Here is a 13,724-nt window from a genome sequence, read left to right as displayed (position 1 = left end):
ACATGTGTCTAGGTATTTTCGGCAGAAAGGTATTCAGTGCGGGGAAATGGGTGCGTACAAAATTCTCGGACAAGCTAGAGAAGTGGATGTCATGGGGCCACCCCTGGGCTTTTGGCTTCAAGGTCACCTCACCGCTGCCTTGATTCTGAATTTAAGAAACGGTGGGAGCCCTGGCTGGTGTAGCTCAGTGGATTGAGCGCGAACCTGCGAACCACACGATCGTGGTTTGATTCCCAGTCAGGGCGCATGCCTGGGTTGCGGGCCAGTTCCCAGTGGGGGACTCACGAGGGGCAACCATACATTGATATTTCTCTCCTTCCCTCCCCCTCTAAAGATAAATAAATAAAATATTAAAAAAAAAAAGAAATCCCTGCGGATGCCCCAGCAGGGCCCCGCCCCCGCCCCAGCCCCAGCAGCCGAGAGTGGGACCGGAGTGCGGATGCTGTGAGAGCTCACGTCTGCCTGCGCCTGCCCGTCAGCTGCCGCAGAACGCAGTCTGCTTTCCAAATCTCATGCTAGTGCCGCTCACCCCGGAACCTACCCTAGCAGCGAGGCAGTCTGGAGAACACAGTTTTTACCCGTCTATCCCCCGTGAAAGAGCGGGCTGGGGGGGAAACGATGAGAGGGGAAAATGGAGGCAAAGGGCCTGCACTCAGTATCGCAGGCAACGACGCAGAGTAGGTGCTGTCTCAGTAGGCGCAGCACACCACCCCGGCACTCAGTAGGCTGAAACCACAGCATTCAGTATCGCCTGGTTTCTGTGCGTCAGGAACCCAGGCACCACTCAGCTGGACGCTCTGCTTATTGAAGTCTTTGACCGGATGGACCAGGGGCTGTGGTCTCATCTGAGGGCTCCCCTGGGGAAGGAGCCACTCGCCCAGTGGGTGTCGGCAGCGTTCAGGTCCCCACGGCTGCTGACTGAGGCCTTGGTTCTCTACCTTCAGTTTCTTGCCGTGTGGACCTCTCTCCTGTGCCAGCTGATTTCCTCGAAGGACGGCCTCTGCCACGTGCCAGCTGACTACATCAAGGACAAGAAGTGGATCAAGAGAGTCTGCTCGAAAGACGGAAACCAGACTCTCAGAACCTAATGACACAATGACACCACATTGCTTTTGCCATGTTCTGCAGTCAGCAAGGCGCCACCGGGTCAAGCCCACACTCGAGGGGAGGGGCGTATACACGAGGTGAGGGCCGTCGGGGGCCATCTTTGCAGGCCATCTACTACAGGTGCCAACAGTCAGTGAACACCTGAGTGATGCACGGAAAGGGGAAAGGGGGACTGCTGACCCAGAGAGAGGCCATCGGCTGCCACCCCCAGCTCCACGGGGTCCCAGTGTCCTGATGTCCTAATGGAGCCACCTGGCTCAGAGTTTGAAGAAAGCCATTCTGGGTATTGCCAGAGGACAGAGGGGATACCACCTCATGGGAACCACCCACGCATGTGACATGGATGGATAAAGGACATGCCTGGTGTCCTTTCACAGTGAGAAAGGTAACCGACGAGTGGGCCAAAAGCGTTAGGGCATAATCATTGTCACACTTTAACTTAATTTTGCCTTCTTCTCTCCCAAAATTTCCATCTCCTTCTGTCTCTTCACGTTACGGCACAAAAATCCACATGGGAAGACCGCTGAGACGGAGGAGGTTCACTCATTCAGACACACGTGGGTGCCTGCTGTGTCCCAGACGCAGCCCTGGGCTATGGGACAGCGGGACGGAGGTGCAGCTCTCACTCAGGCCTGGGAGGACCTGGGTGCACATGCTGCTCGGTCAGCAGGATCAGAAACCGGCACCCGGAGGGGCCCTGAATCCCCGCTTGGTGAGACGAAAAGGCTTCCCACAAGAAGTGACCGCTAAGGTGTGTTTGTAAGCATCTGGGCTGGGGAATGGGGGCAGGCCCTCCGGGCCGAGGAGCGTGGCGAGGGCTGGCGGTGTGACGCAGAGGCCGACCGCGCTGAGAGCAGGAGCCGCCTCTCTGCGTGTTGCCAGCCTGTGCCCCTGGAATTTTTAATATAACAGATGCAGTGTTTAGGGGGCACCGATTTTAGCCTGTGTTTAGAATCAGAAGAAGAGCAACTAAATCACTTCTCCTTAACGGAAGTTTGGGGGACAAGGACACAAAGCCAATCGGAAAGAAAAAGTCAGTTCCTTCCACTTCAAAGACCAAACGGCCTCTCTGTGCTCAGTGTTTCCATCTGTAAATGGAGCTGATGATATTCCACACCTACTCCCCCAACTGAATCTCTGGGTTAATAAAAACTAGCTTCCCAGCCTCCGCTGGTGGGGCTCAGTGGGTTGGGCATTGTCCCACAAACTGAAAGGTTGCCGGTTCGATTCCCAGTCAGGGCACATGTCTGGGTTGCATATGGAAGGCAGCCAATCAATGTTTCTCTCTCACACTGATGTTTCTCTCCTCCTCTTTTTCCCTCCCTTCCCCTCTTCTCTTAAAAAAAATAAAAAATTAAAAAAACAAAACTGAATTCCCAAGCAAAGTCACTTTCTGAGGAGCGAGTCTTTGAGGCCCTCATGGGATGAAAGGAGAGGCGTGCACACAATCCTACAGTTAGTTCTCTGGGAACAGAGGGCCCGGGCCCTGACCTGTCTGTGGGTTTATGGGAACAGGCGGCTCACTCAGTGGAAGGAATGGGCCCACGGAGCGGAGTCGGGCAAGACACGGGGACGCTGGCGGGGGCCCGAGGGTGATCTGCAAAGGCAAAAACAGGGGTGGGAAAACACATTGCACCTCAGAGAGTGGGACATGCGGCCATCAGTGAGCCTGGTGTCCCCGAAGGGGCTTAGTGGCGTGAGAACAGGCCTGGTGCGTGTGGAGAAAGGGGAAAAAATGACCAGACAGAAATTTCGTGCATAAAGTTACGTTAAGTACCCAAAGAAACTATACTTGCAGAGGGGAAGCATGGGAAGAACTTTGCCTAACGAGAACACGCAGGTGTGGAATCTTGGCTTTTGATTTTATATGGGATTCTTCTGATTTTCTGAATTGTCTAGAGAGGACATGTCACACTGTGAACTCGGAAAAGAGAAATGCTCAGCAACGAACTACATGGGCTGCCTTTAGGAATAGGGTCTTGAAAGAGGTACTTGGGTTAACGTGAGGCCACGCAGGTGGACCCTAAGGCGATCTAACCGGTGTCCTTACCAGAAGAGGGGACGGAGACCTAGACACTCCAGGGACGGCCATGTGAGGACACAGGGAGAAGATGGCCATCTGCAAGCCAAGGAGAGAGGCCTCAGGAGATGCCAGCCCGCCCACACCTTCCTCTCAGACTGGCGGCCCCTGGAACTGAAAGAAAATGGACTTCCGTTGTTTAAGCCGCCCTGTCTGGGGGCCTATGTTACGGCAGCCCTGGCTGCCTCATACACCGCCCTGGTCAGAGACAACCAAAAATGGGACACAGGGCAGGCAGAGCCCCGCAGCCCCGCTCAGCTAGATGCAGAACCTCCTGGCTGAGCCCGTGTTGCCTCAGAGAACCACGCACCATGAGAAATAAATGTGGAATGCAGAATGCCACGGAAGTCTGTGGTTGGTTGTTACACGGCATCATCAGGCCATAGCCAACTGATACAGGACATCAGTGGGCCTTACACGTGCTTGTACATCGTCATCCACCGGACTTTAAATTGGCAGTGACTTACCCCTGGCATGGTTCATTAGGAGGAAGAAAGGCCCACTGCCGTTAGGACTTAAAACCACAGCCATAACCATGACAACAACAAAAAAAGCAGGAAATCACAGACCCTGGATTTGAGTCAAGTTTTGCCACTCACCCTCAGAATGGTGCTGGGCGAGCTACTTCTTTGGGCCCATTCACCACTCGGGCACTAATACCTAAATCACGGGACTGTGTGAGGGCTGAGCGAGTGCACACACGCATAGCCTTTCGTGCAGTCCCTGGTGCGTGGAAGTGTGAGCGATCACTGTACATGGAGTGCCTTCAGCACACCAGGCGTAGGGCTGGGTGCCCTCACTCTCCGATTGCTCCCCCTCTCGATAACTCTATCAGCCCCAGTTTGCCAATTAGCTCAGAGAGGTTAATCCATCCACTTCTCTCCATCCACACTTCTGCCCCCTGGTCCAAAATCTGGACTGCTCTTCCTTCAGGCTCCCCGCCTTCCACTTCAGATCTCAGCTCAGCTGTTCCATCTTCCAAGACATTCTCCCAGCCTCCCCTCCCAGCCCGCACCCCCACTGCCCCTTTCACAGTGCTGTGTTCCTGACCCGGGGAGCTGTGTCCATCAGGATAGGCCAGGCTCTGCTGCAGTAAGAAACAGGCCCTTCAGTTCAGTGGTTTACCGAAGGTTTATTTCTCCCTCCTGCTGCGTGTTCACTGTGGGCTGGCAGTGGGTGGGGGGCAGGGTTAACTCGTCGTGGTCACTCTGGGACCCAGGCCTAGCAGAGGCTTCATCCCCGCACATTCCCAGTGAGAAGGGACTGTGGCAAATGGTGACTGGCTTTAAAGCTTCCATTCACTCATCATGGAGACACATGACGCTTAAGTTCATGTTTCCTGGGCCAAAGCAAGTCATGGGCATGTGTGACTTCAAAGGGCATGGGAAAGTGCAGTCCTGCCGTGCGTCTGACAAGGCACGGGGTGGGGGGGGGCACACTCTTTGGAGAACGTGTCCGGGAACCGCCACAGCAGCATTTCCCCAGCCGTGGATTCACCTGCGTTTCTGTGGCTGATCTCTGTCTGTCTGCCCCTCGAGTGCAGACTCCGGGAAGGGGGTCCTGTCCATGGTAGCCGCTCCAGAAATAGTCACTGGGTACATCACTGAAAAGTGACTGTTTCCAAGTCACCTTCGGATAAGCTCTGTGTTTGAATCCACACCTACCACCTGACATAAAACGTTTATCCACCTCAGGTGACCAGTGCTGGCATTCTCTTCCTCTCGGGCTAACCCGGGGGCTCTCTTTCACACTAAGTTTGGTTTTATTTGTTTTTAATTCCAACAGGGCTAAGGCAGGAGCAAGTGATTAATTTATATCTCGGTGGGGATTAACTTAATCAGATTTGTTCTTTTTCTCCTCTTAGAGTTTGGCTTAGCTTGACCCCAGAAAGTGAGGCGGGAGGTGGGGTCTGGGTGGGACTGTGGCTTTATCAAGATGGGAGGGAAGACCGGGCAGGGCTCGCTTTGAGACAGGATGACCGTCTTTGGCCGTGTCCCAGTGTTACCCACCGTGGACTCTGGGCCAAATGATACAGCAGCAGCGGCTCCTTCCTTAGACAACATGAGCTCTAAGAACCTGGCCCATGCAGCTACAGAATTCCATGCAAGCTGAGTGTGTAAGTAAGACAAGGAATCTGCAAAACATAACTTTCTCTCTTCTTCACTGTGGTCAGAAGCAATTTTGCCAAAAGTAAGCAGGCCCCGGGTATGAAATACTTTTACTAGAAGTCCCCCCTCCCCACCCCAATTCCCCACCACAGCACACACACACAGCACACACAGCACACACCCACCCACACACACACACACACCCGGAAGCCTCAGGGTCTTCTGCAATGGGATACCAAAGCGCCCTCTTGTGTAGGACCTGAGAACTACAAGCCAACCACAGCCATGGCTGACCGAACACACCCCTTACATCTGGCAAAGGAAAGTACATGTTTTGCAAAGTATGTTTCCTAAGACCTTTCTTTTGTTGTCAACCACAAGCATTTCCACAAGCATTTCACTCAATGTGGAATGGCGCATTAGCGCTGGACGGTTTGGGGCGTGGGAGGAGTGAGGACAGGCTGCCGTTCACCGCGCTATGCGCTGACGACCGCGGGTCCGCAGCAGGGACGCTGTTCTGGTCCTTCCAGTAATTACAGCCTTTCCCAAAGCCCGGCCTGAGTTGCACAATGGACGGGCCAAGAGGCTGTCCAGTTTTTCAGGGAACCAGAAGACATATTGGAAAGTTGCCGGAGTTAAGGGCAGGGGTGGGGCGGGGAAAGAGTGCTAATTCAGCACAGACATTTTGCTTGAGAATCTAAAGAATTCAGCGGAGACACCCCCCACCCCGCCCCACCCCACCCCCGCAAGAGGAATAAGCGTGTTTGAAAGTGATCTGTGATCGCATCTCACATCTTGGTTTTCAAAAGCTTGACTGAGGAGTGCACTGGGGTGGAGCATTTAAATTTTAGCCTGGGGATTTCCTGCCCATGAAAATACATTTCTGCAGACTTTACTGCCTGTGGTTCAGAAGCACTAATATCGACACAAGAGGCTTTTAACCTCAAAGGCAAGGCATCTCTGGCACTTTTACTGCCTTCATTCTTGTGGCCGATTTAAATTTAAATTTTCCCCAGGAACATGGCCACACCCCAGTGCCTCCTTGCACCCCAGCAGAGAGGGGGCCCTCCGGTGCCAATGGGCCAAGGTTCCCCAGCTCACAAAGCCAGGGAAATTCTTATCAAGACAACCTCTTTGCTTGGGAAGGGAGGCAAGACACTTAGAAAGGCTTGAGACAGATAGATATCCTAGTCAGTGAGAACCCATAATTACCAGTAATGTTTATTTAAGAATGGACGGGCAGGAAAAGAGAGAAGGAGAGAGAGGATTCTGTTTAAGCTGAAGGACAGGACGTTCAAGAGGGAAGCTGAGATAGTGAGGAGAGACTAACGTGAAAGTGTTGATCACGATTCCTGAGTGTGTTTACAGGGCTGCCTTTTTCCAGTATGAGGCTGCCTTTCAGAATGTCCCACCCGTGAGGAACCCCTGGGACCCCTGGCCCAGCGAAGGCTTGTCGCTTTAGCTCTGGGAGAGAAGTCTGCTCCCCCAGGGAAGCTGTGGCTGTAAGAATCCTCTGACGGGTTTGCTGAGGGCCTTTCTGGAAAGTTCTGCAAATAAATGTCCAGCTGAAGTAGGCTGTCCCCTTATGGGATCAGGGGAAGATGTGGGCCCTCAAAGGGCAAATACCATCCCATCTCGGTCCCCTCCTCCTCTGTCCAAAAGGGGGAGAGTTAGAATCAGCTGATTTTGGGTGGTGGTCAGGATGAGCGAGGGCTGAGGGGAGGGAGCACGGGGGGCGGGTGGGAATGTGTGCGGAGTGGTGTTTGGGACACAGACTCACAGGCTGACCCTTTGTGCGTCGTTATCTAACAAGGCAGAGGTCCCTTCTAATTGGGTTTGTTTATGGGTGTTCTACCTGGTGCTACAGATGACTGTCAGTGAATTCAGGGCCTAATGGGGTTAAATCCCATCTTGATTGGGCATCAATAGGGGCAGGCTCAGGTCCTCTGGAGGGAGCTGGCAGGGAACCGGGAGCCTGGCAGATCTGGGCCCACCCCCCACCCCCTAAGCCACCCCACCCTCTCCTGACAGCAGGTGTTTATGTTCTGGGACCTGCAGACACCGCTCTGGTAGGATGACCCAGTGGCTGCTGAGCCCAGGGCTGTTTGGAGGAGGCCATAAATCAGGCCTGGAATTCTCTGGGTAAACACAGTCAGAATTTATTCCTGCCGCTGCTCCCGGGAGCTCTGGTTTGTCCAGTCATCCTGAGGCCCGGAGGAAAAGGGCCTGTGAGTCTGTTCTGGAGCGGGGTGCAGGGGGAAGCCCACAGAGCCCCTCCTCGAAGCTCACAGAGAGAGAGGCCCCTCCCGCACAGATGGAAAGGGCCGCTCGGGGAGGGAGATGGCTCCAAGGAGGATGCGGCACTTAGGGGGCCTCCGAGCAGGGGGAGGGGCCGGGCCAGACGCCCCAGCGAAGCTTCTCTTCTGCACGCTCTGCAGAACTTCTGCACGCTCCCGCGTCAGGCAGGACGCGGCTCCAGCCATGACAGGTGCCAAGGACCGGGGCTTGGAAGCTGCAGGGGGGCTTAGAAGCCAGCAGGCTCCTTCCCCTCTCTGAGCCACAAGGTCATCACTCAGAAAAGGGCAGCGCAGTAAATGAAAAATCAGCCCATGGTCCACCAAGGCCACCTCCCGTCCCAAAACACCAGACCACGTGGCTTACGCAACACACATTGGCTTTCTCACAGTTCTGGGGGCTTGGCAACCGGGGGTCATCGAACACCCGAGGGGCGGGTTCCTTCCGAGGTCTCCTCCCCGTTTGGTGTGCAGACAGCTGTCCTCTCCGTGTCCTCACAGGGCTGTCCCTCTGTGTGTGTCCACATCCTAGTCTCCTCTTCTGATAAGGATGCCAGTCACGTTGGATTAGGGCCCTAATGACCCCAATGACCTCATTCTACCTTAATGACCTCTGCAAAGACCTGGTTCCTAGACACAGTCACATTCTGAGGTCCTGGGGGTGAGGACCTCAACATGAGGATTTGGGGGGCACACACAGCTCAGGCCATCACAGTGCTCACAGGACTGACTTGTCCACTGACTCCAGGATCTCAGGCAGCTGCGCCCCCAGGTGCCCTCAGCTCCCAGGAGAGAGAAGGACCCGTGTCTGTCGGGCACTTGCTCCCCGTCAGACTCCGTGCTTCGTGCGTCATGCACACATGACTGAGTGGAGCCTGGTGTGTCGAGGGATTTTCCCTGTGTATTTGGTTCCTCACTGAGAGTGGGGAGTGGAAATTCCTACTTGGGGTAGGGATTGGTTTCCACGAGCTCTGAGGCCCCTAGGGCTCTGGGGGGGAATGGGCTTTGTTCACGTTATTCATTCATCTAAGAAACACAACCTGAGTTCCTACTATGACCAGACATTGTTTTAGGCAAACAGCCTACAAAACTCTTCCTCTTGGTGGAGGTTGCGTTCCAGTGGAGGGAGAGACCATCCCTAGGAATAGTAAGTGAACTGTATCACAGGTTAGGAGGCAGGTGCTCAGGGGAAAATAGAGCCGATAGGAGAGGTCAGAGCACCTTCCAAGGGGAGCTGTGTGCGTTCCGTGCAGACTGTCCTGGCCGAGAAGACTGCGGCTGAGCAGGGCTGTGGGGAGGGAGGGCAGCTGGCCCAGCAGGCGGTCTACAGCCGAGGACTCCCGGCCACCGGGAGCCAGCGCTGCGCCTGGAAGGAGCCAGCCTTGGAATCTTGGTGCCAGATGCCTGTGGCCAGAACGCTGGCTGGGAAGGTGCTGAGTGACACTCACACGGCTGCTCTGGCACCACTCATTCATTGCCCTAACGTGTACCGAAGGCCTGCCGTGGGCCAGGCACTGTCCTAGGCGCGGGGAAGACCAGGGAGGACAAAATAGAAATGTCCCTCATAAAGCTCGTATTCTGCAAGGTGGAGTCGGACGACCAAGAAGAGATGAGTCCTATGTCAGCTGGGTGGTCAGGAGCCACTGAAGGGAACTATGTGGTAGACACAGGCTGGGTTCATTGTTTCAAATCAGGGGTCAGGAAGGACTTCTGGGCAGAGCACATTTGAGCAGAGACTTGGCAGTTGGAGGGGATGGGGAGTTAATTCTCAGCAGAGAACCCGGCTGGGGGCGGGAGCGTTGAAAGCAGCGAAGGCTGGGTACTGTGGGGTATGGGGAGCAGAGTCGATTTGGATGGCGATCATCACTGCAGGGAGCGGGGACAGGGAATGCCCCAGGGGCGGAGTCTGGGACACGCTCAGCCTAGGCACAGCGTGCCAGGCTTCCCCATCTAGGGACGTCTGTGGCCTGAGGCTGGTGGCCCATCTGAAGGCTCTGGAGGAGGACAGCGGGAAGGAAGCTCCCAAAGTGTGTGTGACCCCAGAACTTTTGGGAGAGAAAAAAACATATCCAGCATCAACATTCCTTGGAAAACACATCTTCCGCAGCACCTGTTTTCTGAGCGGGGAAAGAAGAGGGGCGTCGTGGTCCCCTGGTGTGGGGCTGAGGTGGGGGAGCAGCCCTGTCTGTCCGGCTGCCCTTACAGCACAGAGGGGAGAGAAAGCCAGTGGGGGGTGGCAAATGCATCCACCCAGGGCCACAGCCTGACAGCCGGGTGTCCTGTGTCCACTGGAGTTCCCTGAGGGTGAAGTGACAACCTGTGGGGAGATGGTTGGGTGAGCTGTGCAGTGCTGGGCCACTGAGTCACAATTGTCACAGCCGTCTCGCCTAACGGTGGCTGGAGCGAGATGATGACTGTCCCCAAGAACATTCGCATGCCACCTGGGGTCTTAGGGGAAAACAAAACCTTGGCCAAGAGAGTTCCTTTTGGGATAAAAATACGGACCCCCCCCCCACCAAAGGCAACGATAACGACGAATAATAAAACATCAGAAACAACAAAAGCGATCCTTTGTTTCCATTGGTCTGTGGCCTGAACCTGACCCTTCACAAATGGCATGTCTATTAGATATTAGATATGGCATTTTCCTTTCACGGGTGGGGAAACCAAGTCTCGGAGAGGGCCAGTGACCTGTAGGAGGACACACAGCAGGCCAGCCCCGGGAAGATCTGCATTCATTCATTCGTGGGAGAAGTGCCTGCTCACCGCGTGGTCTCTCTTGTTCTCTGCTGTTTGGAGGCGCTGACCCCACCACTGTGATGACAGAGAGAGGGAGAGGGTGCTGAGGGAGCGAATGTGGGCCCAGGATAGGAGTGCTGAGCCTTGAAAACGAGGAATTCAGGAAAGGAGAAAGGGCGTTCTGGAGCCAGCGGAAGGCTGGACCTCCAGGGGAGAAACAGCAGCCTAGTGTGTCCCATCCCAGCCTGGCTCTGCCCTCCGGCAGAGCTGCTGCTGGTGCCCAGACAGTGCAGGGACCCGGCGGGGGTGGGGGTCCTGAGGGACAAATGGGCTTCCTTCTCCCCGAAGTCCTGCCTTTGACTGTGGACAGAAGAGCCAGCACTGGACCAAGGTTTGGGGTCCCGTTCTGCTGCCCTCGAGCAATGGGACCTGGGGAAGCATCAGTCTGAGCCTCAGTTTGTCCAGAGAGGGCACTGGCTTCGGACAGTGGGTTTCAAAGTTCTGTCCCCAAACCTCTGGCATCACCTGGGAGGCGCATCAGAAAAACGGAGTCTCGGGTCTCACCCACACCCGTGGGATCAGGCATTCCCTCAGGGCTCAGCGACCGGTTCCATCAAATCCCCGGAGACTCTGATGCTGGGGAGTGTGAGAGCCGCCCTGTGGCCCCAGGCCTGGCACTGGGACCCGCAGCGCTGGCACCGCCAGGCAGCGGGTTAGAAAGGCAGAGTCTCAGGCCCCAGCCCGGACCTACCGGCTGGAATCTGTGTCCCACGAGGTCCCCTGGGGGTCACGTGCCGATGGACGTTTGAAGAGCGCAACAACCAGGGCTGGGTGACACCTCGATTCTGAGTGACAGCCCCTGGCAGCTTTAAAACTCTATCAGGTGCTCCAGGAAGGTCACCCGGCCTTTTCTTTCTCTTTCTGTGACCCCCCTCCCCCGCTGAGTGTGGGAGGGGAGCCGGTGGGGCTCGTTTAGGCTGCAAGTCCTTTGATCCTTGCCAAGCTCCCAATAAGAAGTGGGGGTGGGGGGATCAGGGGCCGCTGGGGGTGGCCCTCTGGCAACACGGGAACGTGCCCTCCTCCGGAGGCGGGGAACCCCACAGCACTCCTCTGCCCGTCTGGCCGAGGAGCGTCCCCTCACAGAGCTCTAGACGGGGAGAAATCCCATGCAAACGCCACCACCGGCCCAAGCCAGCGCACAAACGCGAGAGCAGGCTCGAAAGCGAGTTCAAAACAATTACCAGACAACATGTGTTTCCTATGAACGGTGCAAGTGTTAAAACGGATTTAATTTTCTTTTGTAAATAAAGAGGCCGATGCAGAGCAGCCAGTTTATCTCCCTGGGAGAGATGAAAGTGTTTCATGTGCCAGTAGCCTCTGCCCGCTGTGGAGGTGGGGGGCAGCGATCTGGACCCCATGTGTTCTCCATCTCGGACGCCAAAGTCATCTTTCCCATGTGGGACTGTTTGGGCACCGTGGGGTTTTTTCTCGAAGACTTATTTTTCAGTTATCTCAAATGGTACTCCCCCTTTTTTTCTTAAACATATTAGTGATTCATAAACAGTAAAATTAGTCTGCTAGGGGCTAGTGGAGGTATTCATCCTGGTGGCGCCTGCTTTCCTGGGTTGGTAGTTAAAATAAATCACGGCTGTCACAATGGAATTCAGGCCTAAAAATCACCTGTGGGAATCCCCCCCCCCGCCCCCACTCCACCTCCCCCAGGCCCCCAAGCAGCAAGGATCAAAGCTATCTTCCCTGCTCCGGCGGAGGGGGGCGGGGGGAAGAGGAGGAGGCGCAGGAGGAAAACCCCAGAAGTTACACCAAACCAGGAAATTAATGTCTCTGCCCCATTGTTGAGCTGGAAGCCCAGGGCTCGGAGGCCCATTTGCGATATTAGTGTTTCTAAAGCGAAATACGATTAACCACTTCATTATGTAAAGTTATGTTTCCACTTAACCTCTTTGCGCTGGCATCCAGAGCTGCGCTTTTGTTTTGTTTGGCTTTTTTTTTTTTTTACTGCAAATTTAATAAATTCCAACATGCCCAAACTTCCTGACTTCCACTGTCCACGGCTGGTATCTTTGGAAACTTCAATGGCGGGAGATAACTCGCACAGCCTGCTCTGCCTACCTTCTCGGCCCAGGCCCTAATCCAGGATCAGGCAAATAAGCTTTCATCTTCAGGCCACTTAAGTTAATTACACGAGGCCGGCGGAGGCCCGGAGCCCGTTCTGCGCACAGCCCTCCCAAAGCCAGACATCATAGGATCCAGATGCAAACCCTTGGCAGCTTAAGTCCAACAAATTTCCTTTGTCAAGAAATGCAAACAGCCCAACATTGCAGCCTAAGCTACTTCAGTGGGCCGGCCTCCTCCTGGGGCGCTGGGCCTGCCCTGCAGAGGCCAGAAACCAGGGAGAAGCCCCAGTGGTCAGGGCCGAGCTGGTTCCCAGGCAGACAAGGGGCCTGGGTTACTCTACGTTCTTTTGGACAGGTTACCCGTCAGAACGGCAGGCTGCCCTCTTTAGTCCAGCCTAGTCCAGCCGAGGTGTTTTGATGAGGAGGGACTCCCTCCCGGAGGTGGGGAGTGGAAGAGGGATGGGGCCACTCCCACCCACTGGCCGCCCTCCGCCAACTTCCTTCCTGGCTTCCGTCTGCACCCTTCTTCTCTCTGGCTCTTCCGAGCTGTCCCAGCCTCAGTTGTGCCTTTCCTTGGAGGCTTCCTGTCCCTCCTCTCTGGCCCTGCCACCCCACTCTCCTCATGTCCCTGGCTTCATGGTCCATGTCCATCAGAATGACATTTGTGGTCCCGTCTACCCCCGTTTTCTACAGGGTGGCTTGGACTGGGGTGGGGGGTGGATCAGTTCGATTCTGGGGCTGCCAGAGGAAGTCCACGGGGGCGGCACCTGTGCCGGCCTGTGTGAGCCCCCCCGCTGCTATCGTGACACGGGTGGACTCGCGGAGCTCAGGTAGACAGCCAGCGGAGAGCCTCATTCGCTTCGCGTTGTGGGTTGAATCATGTGTCCCCCAAAGATATGTTCCAGCCTAAACCCCCAGAACCTGGAAGGGTGGCCTTCCTTATTATTACTCAGTGTTGCTCGGAAACAGGGACTTTGCAGATGTAATCAGGGCGAGGTGACAGCGTACCTCCACCTGGCAACTAGTGTCCTTCAAAGAGAGTTTGGACACGGAGGCGCACAGGGAGGTTGGAGGGAGGCAGCTACAAGCCAGGAGCACCAAGGACAGACAGCCAATCAGCAGAAGCTGGAAGATGCCAGGAAAGACCTTCCCAGAAAACCTCAGCACCAACCGCCTGTGTCTTCTCCCACCGGGACTCGGGGCATGGGGGGTAGGGGGAGGGGCAGGGGGCGGTGTCTTCCACAGTGTTGCCAGGTCTCCC

This window comes from Sturnira hondurensis, unplaced genomic scaffold (assembly GCF_014824575.4).
Source record: "Sturnira hondurensis isolate 20B ecotype Veracruz unplaced genomic scaffold, ASM1482457v3 Scaffold0000780, whole genome shotgun sequence".
In the NCBI taxonomy this organism is placed as follows: Eukaryota; Metazoa; Chordata; class Mammalia; order Chiroptera; family Phyllostomidae; genus Sturnira; species Sturnira hondurensis.
This window is presented reverse-complemented; position numbering follows the sequence as displayed.